The sequence below is a fragment of the Ammospiza caudacuta genome, chromosome 1, assembly GCF_027887145.1.
Source record: "Ammospiza caudacuta isolate bAmmCau1 chromosome 1, bAmmCau1.pri, whole genome shotgun sequence".
Classification (NCBI taxonomy): Eukaryota; Metazoa; Chordata; class Aves; order Passeriformes; family Passerellidae; genus Ammospiza; species Ammospiza caudacuta.
This window is the reverse complement of record NC_080593.1, coordinates 109,457,545-109,463,544: the sequence shown is the minus strand read 5'-3', so window position 1 is coordinate 109,463,544 and position 6,000 is coordinate 109,457,545. Positions and strand designations below refer to the sequence as shown.

The 6,000-nt window shown below is 44.0% G+C and overlaps 1 protein-coding gene across 2 annotated transcripts in view; it reads left to right on the top strand.

The window, feature by feature from the left end:
* The first annotated feature begins 576 nt into the window (after positions 1-576).
* The window catches only part of CHST9 (carbohydrate sulfotransferase 9), an 87,021-nt gene continuing 81,597 nt past the window's right edge, over positions 577-6,000 (top strand). The window contains exons 1-4 of one of the 2 annotated variants that reach the window (XM_058815256.1): positions 577-648; positions 1,374-1,421; positions 1,522-1,622; positions 5,648-5,706. The gene's annotated coding sequence lies outside the window, so the exon portion shown is untranslated. Of the gene's footprint in view, positions 649-1,206; positions 1,422-1,521; positions 1,623-5,647; positions 5,707-6,000 lie in introns of those variants that run through there. The other variant, XM_058815248.1, reaches the window with a different exon arrangement.

Below are 6,000 nucleotides of genomic sequence, written 5' to 3'. Positions count from 1 at the left end.
GTTGTTTGAGCGCGGCTTTGGAAAGTTAGAACGCCTCTGTTCTTGTCTCACCTTAGCAAGGGCTAAGAGCTATTTCTTCAAGGACTCCCCTGAAGAAATGTAAGCAAAGCGATATTCCCGTTAAAGAGAGATAATGCCATTTATCTACACGGTTGGTCTATTGTCACAATAAGCAGATAAGGTTTGCAAGGCACACGTGAAGCTCCAATAAGCGCTAATTAGGCATTTTTCTCTGTCATCCAGTTTCCCATAGACGGCAATAAAGTTTCTACGCTACCTGTTTTAGTAGCTAATTAAAGCTATGAGTTGCCTCTACCTGGCAGTTTAGACATATTTATTCGCTAGCACGGGGAGAGCTACCCCTGGATATGCAGCAGCAAACAAAACCTTTGAGCAAAGCTCTTCCTCTGCGGGCGGCGGGCAGGGAGCGCGATGCCGCGGGCGGACACGGGGGTGGCCGGCCGGGGGGACTCACCTGCCCGCGGGGACCGGCCCGCTGCGCCCGGGGGTGTCCCTGCCCGCCGGGGCCCCTCCCCAGCCCGCCCGGCCCCAAAGTTTGGCCGGCAAAGTTTGTGTGTGTGGGCGCCGCGGCGGCAGCGCCTCCCGGGAGCGGCGGGAGCGGCGGGAGCGGCGGGCCGGTGAGGAGAGGTGAGGAGAGGTGAGGTGAGGGGCGGCCGCCGGGCACCCACCCGGGACGGGCGGGAGGTGGGTGAGCTTGCGGCCGGGTCTCTCCCCGCGGCCCCGGCAGCAGCCGCTGCCCCGGCACCGCCCAGCCCCGGGCGCCGGGACGCGGAGCGGCGGGGCCGGAGGCGGCGGCGGGGCCGAACCGGAGCCTTCAGCGCGGAGCGGCCCTGCGGGATGAGGGTCAGCCCCGGCGTGTCCCTGGCGAGGGTTCCAGCGCCGGGAGCGGCCCCCAGGCGCTGCGGGGTCCCCAGAAGTTGAGGGGATCGCAGAGCCCCCGCTGCGGCGCCGCGCACCGAGCAACTTTTCTGCTGACTCCCGACAGCCACACACACCCCCCTCCTTCGTCACACAGCGGGAATCGGGAATCGGGAATTCGTGGCACGTCTCCAAAATAAAAAAATGGACTGGTGTTTTGCCTGTGCGTTTTCTAGCGGTAGAGTGAATGACTGGGGTAGGCTGCGAGTCTTGTTGGCATGCTGATAGCCCCTCGGTTCGCTGCAGTCTGTAAACAAGACCATGTCATTTCAACAGTTCAAAAAAGGAAAGATCTGGCTTTGACACAGTGCTTTTGCTGATGTTCCTTACCCTGACAGTGGGAAGAAATCCCACCTATAATCCTGTTAGAAGACTGAGAGCCATCAAGTTGCTGTCTTGTGAGCAGTGTTTTTGTTTAACTTCCCAAAACCCAGGTGACTTCCATGGGACTGCTCGCTGACTCCCAGGAGTGCTACAGACAGGTAAGAGCTAAGCATGCCAAACTTGCCTTTTTCTGTTGAGGTCCCTCAGTCCTGACTGGCAAATGTTACTGTCAATAATAATGATTTTTCCTTTTTGAAGCAAGATGTCCAGCAGCTGTAGGATGAAACCCGTGAAACTGAATATCCTGGTGAACTGGTGAAGTTCCAGATCTGATGATTTCCATGTCTTCTCTGCTGTCTGTAAGTAAGCAAAGCTTTCCATGATGCTGATGTGTCAACCTGCATACACATGGCTAGGTCAGCTTGGCATTTATCTGTTCTTAACACAAGCATAACTTTTGTTTGTCTAAAGCTGCAGCTTTAAATTAATCTGCAGGTGTCTGAGGCAAGTTGCTATGTGCACTAAACTTACATGCTCTGAAGTTTAGCAGGATTTATGGTGGAGCAGCAGGACCAGGTAAATGTTGTGCGTGTCCTCAGAAGCAGACTCTAACTTATGCCCCTTGTTTCATTAAAATGGATTTTTTTTTTCCTTTGGAAATATATCAAAAGGATAATGAGAAACTAGTGATGTTAATAGATTAAAATGGCAAAATCAAATGCAAACCATATTTTCTTTGCCATGTTATTATTTTTTTATAGCATGTTGTATGCTATGAAGTACATTTAAAACAAAATGTAATTGCTATAACAACATTGTGGTCTGCTACATAACAAGGGAGAATGAGGTTGAAAAATGTTTAATATGTACAAGTTGACTGGGTGGGAAGTTACTTTGGTGATGTTGATGTTTGGAATTTCCTGACTGCTATTAAAATTTCAAAATTTTAAGCTCTATTTTTTAAAGGGGCTTTATTGTTTTATAATTGGCGGTGGGTGAGTAAGAATACTCACTTTGATGAAAACAGGTCTCTCCTTTGAAGAGAAATCCCTCTATATTTCATAAAAAAATATTTCATTATTTGTGTCTTATGGAGCTCTTACAGAATTCTCTTAACTTGATTTGCAGTGTTGGTAGGTAGTAATCTTCTGTTATTGCCAGTAATAAAAGTTGTGCAGGCCAGATGGTGTCTTCAATTATACTTTTACACAGCCTTCTTATAAGCAACTCTTCAGATGAAGAAGTTGCTGAGATGTCAGCAGGACTGATGTAACAGTGGGCCCATATGCTGTCTCTATACCCCTATTAAATTCCTATGGACAGGAAAAACTCCCTTATGGGAATTTTGGTTTGGTTTGGGCTTTGTTGTCTGCTTTTGTTTTGTTTATCTGGGGGGTGTTTGGTGAGGGGTTGGTTGGTTCAGTGTTAAGTTAAACTCTGAGCTTAACTTGCTTGGAGATAGGAAATGGCAAATACTGTATGTTTATTTCTAACAACCTCTGTAATAAACCAGAACAAAAAGTAGTACTGCCTGATATGAGGAACTGTGCAAGCATTGTTCAGAGCTGGAGCTCTGCCTTGCGCCAGTCATTGTGAAGCCAGAAAGTTGAGATGTGGGCAGTGGAAAGGTGATCCTGGAGGATCATCTGCGTGTGAAGTAGGACATGAGCTAACAGATGAGAAGTGAGGGAGGAGGGGGAGCGTTGAAGTGAGAAGATATCCTTGCTTCCTTCTACTGACTGAGCTGACAGTCTGGGCCAGTGTCCAGCAGAACATTCCTCACTGCAAAATTTTCTTGCCATGATAACTCCAGTGGAGGTATCTGAAAATGTAGTGCTTCTTGAGGTAAGGATGGAGGGAAGAAAATAAAAAACACCAAAAAAAACCCCAAACTGTGCAGTTGCAGTAGCTTTCTGTGTTCTTTTTCTCATTTTGTTTTCATTAATTCAGTTGTGTCTAAGGAGATACTGAGTGGGTGGGAATTTGTAGTATCCCACAGAAATATGAATGTTTTGACCATTATGAAGATTGTCTGGGTTTTTTCATCTGAATTTTGCTGGTTAGCCCTGCATTTTGATATTCTTTATTTCCAAGTGAAGGAAAAAAATCTGAAATTAAAAGGAAAGGTTTCTAAATAGGCAGCAACCTAATGTTTTGCATTGATTTTGGAACTAGATGATGGTGAGGGTTATGGCGGCAAGGAAATCTAAAGTTAGCCAAACATACTGACTAGATGCCATTGGTTTTGTGTGGTCTAGAATAGGAATGAGCCAGGAATGGTACCTGAATGCTGAGGTGCTTCTCCTCAGCTGCAGGTATATTTGATTGAAAGGAAGAAAAATTGGATGATGTGCTGAAAGGAGGAATCATGCCAAAAGCAGGAGGTACACTCTTCCCCATTTTTGGGTGACTGTGTTATTTCAGTTGTTCTTGTTGGCTCTGTACAGGAATGAACCTATTTGATCCCAAAACACAATGGGGAAAATGCAAGGCTTTTATATCAGTAGAATGAGGATTTTTGAAATTCTTAATATTTGACAAAAGTTAAACAATTTGTGCTCAGAAGCAAATGATTATAGACTTGTAAAATTTCTACATTTTTGCTATGCTTGTCATTTAAGGCACATAGTCCTATTGTCAGCCAGACTTACTGCTTCTCCATGATGGATAAGGACATGCAGTAGTCTCTTTCCAGTACTCAAAAGAACTTGCAATTTTGGGGTGCATAGCTTGAGCTCAAACAGTGGGGACATTGGGGTCCATACATCCCAAAGAAATGGGGGTAATGTTGGGCAAAAGCAAGAATCTAGTTCAGCACAGGTGGAAGGCACAGAGCAGTCTCTCAGGCTACGTTAGTTCTCTCATAGCAAAATCCATCCAGCAAGGATGGTCAAGGTATCACCCAGGGGAGCCATGTCCCCCAGAACTAGAAGCAAAAAAAAGGATTCACAGCTTAAGCAGGGATGCTGAACCTGCGTCTGGATATGGCTGATCTCTTGTGAAAATACTTGGGTTGAAAGTAACTGCTTCTTGGCTTTTCACAGCCACGAGAAAGCATTTATCTTGATTAAGGAATATTTACAAGTATTTCCTCTTGCCCAGGTTGCCTGAGAGTGTAATCCATGACCATTGCTTTTTAATACAAAAGAAGAATATTTGTCAGTGTTGTGCAGCCATTTTTCAAGTTCTTCTAGAAGACTCTCAGATGCAGACTTTTTTAAATGTCACTGTAATTTTTTCATATGGGGGTTACAAATCACTGTGTTAAATAAATTAAACTACTCATTCAAGCTGAAAAGCCTTTAAAACCTTATAAGGTAGCCGAATAGTTGGGTTTGATGTATTTAAGAGTCTAACATGAGCTAAAATCAGTAGTCTTAATTTAATGTTACTCTTGTTTAAAACTAATCTTAAAATTTAGTCAACATGTAAATGAAGAACACAGTTTCATATAAATTAAATTAAAATAAATTAAACTAATTGCAAGCAGTGTGTAAACTCTTGATACAAAGATAATTACAGTGACTGTGATGGTGGAGTGAATCTGCCTTAGGGTGTGTTTGGTAGTTCAAAACGAAAAAAAAGAAAAACACCTTGAACTGCTGTTTCCTTTTACAGACCTCTTTCCGCTCAAAACCAAAACTAACCTAGCAGAAAAACATCTGTTTTCTTATTAACAGATTAAACAGCTTTAAAAAAGGAGCTTAAAAGTGCTCCTTATTTTACTGTGCATTTTCATCATCACGTTTCAGGGCTTGTAGGTGGTGCTGCATGCAACCACAATGGTGTTTGGGCTAGGTCAGCTCTATATCTTATGCTGTCATGGGTCATGGATGTATGTGATACCAGCTACTGCTAAAGGAAAAACCATTGGCACCATTGCTTGGGTAAATTTTTTTGTGGGGTGTAATTTGGTTAAACCTGGTCAGAAAGTGCTCATGATGGTGGCAAGAGCTGGGCAAACAGGGAGAATGAGAGCAAGTGGCTGGAGAGAGCAGCAGTGGCAGCCTACAAGTGTCAGAAATCTTCATGGAGATGTGGTGTGAGATACTTTCCTTTCAGCATCGTCCATGTGGTCTGAGAAAGCTTTCCTTGCCCACTCAAGAATGCTGTTTTTCAGAAAGAAGGGCTGAATATATGGGAGCTTTGTGTAGTCGGAGATAGAAGAAAGCAACATCACAGAAGTGGGCTTATTTGGAAGCATGCACTGTCATTGTGTGTGTCTGGATTCCTCACCTTTTTATTATGAGAGAAACTGGCAAATCCCAAACAGCAAGAAATTGATTCCTGCTTTCTAGTACCTATAATTTAAGTAATCTATTTCAAAGATATATTCAAACCCTCATATCTTTTTATTTGCTGCTTTTTTTCCCTCCTAATCCAGATGCTGTCAATGTCCTGTTACATGAACAACACAGCTTTTGTTTGTGGGAAACAGAAGAGGTTTGTATTCGTCAGTTCTATAACTGATGGTTCTTGAAGCATTGCTTGCGCTGGGAAGCTTCTGTCTCATCAGCAGAGTGACTTCTAAAAACATGCAAACAGTGCATTTGCTGCAGCACTGAAGTTAGGTGCAAAGCCCTAAGTAGTTTTGTAGCATAGATAAAGAGCACTGCAAGTCTGAGAGTGCTGAGAGCACTGTAAGGAAAAAGAGGTGCAAGTGATAACAGCTAATGAAGACCTGGGTGAAAGGAGGCTCCACTACCCACACCTATACAAAAAGTATTTCGCAGCATT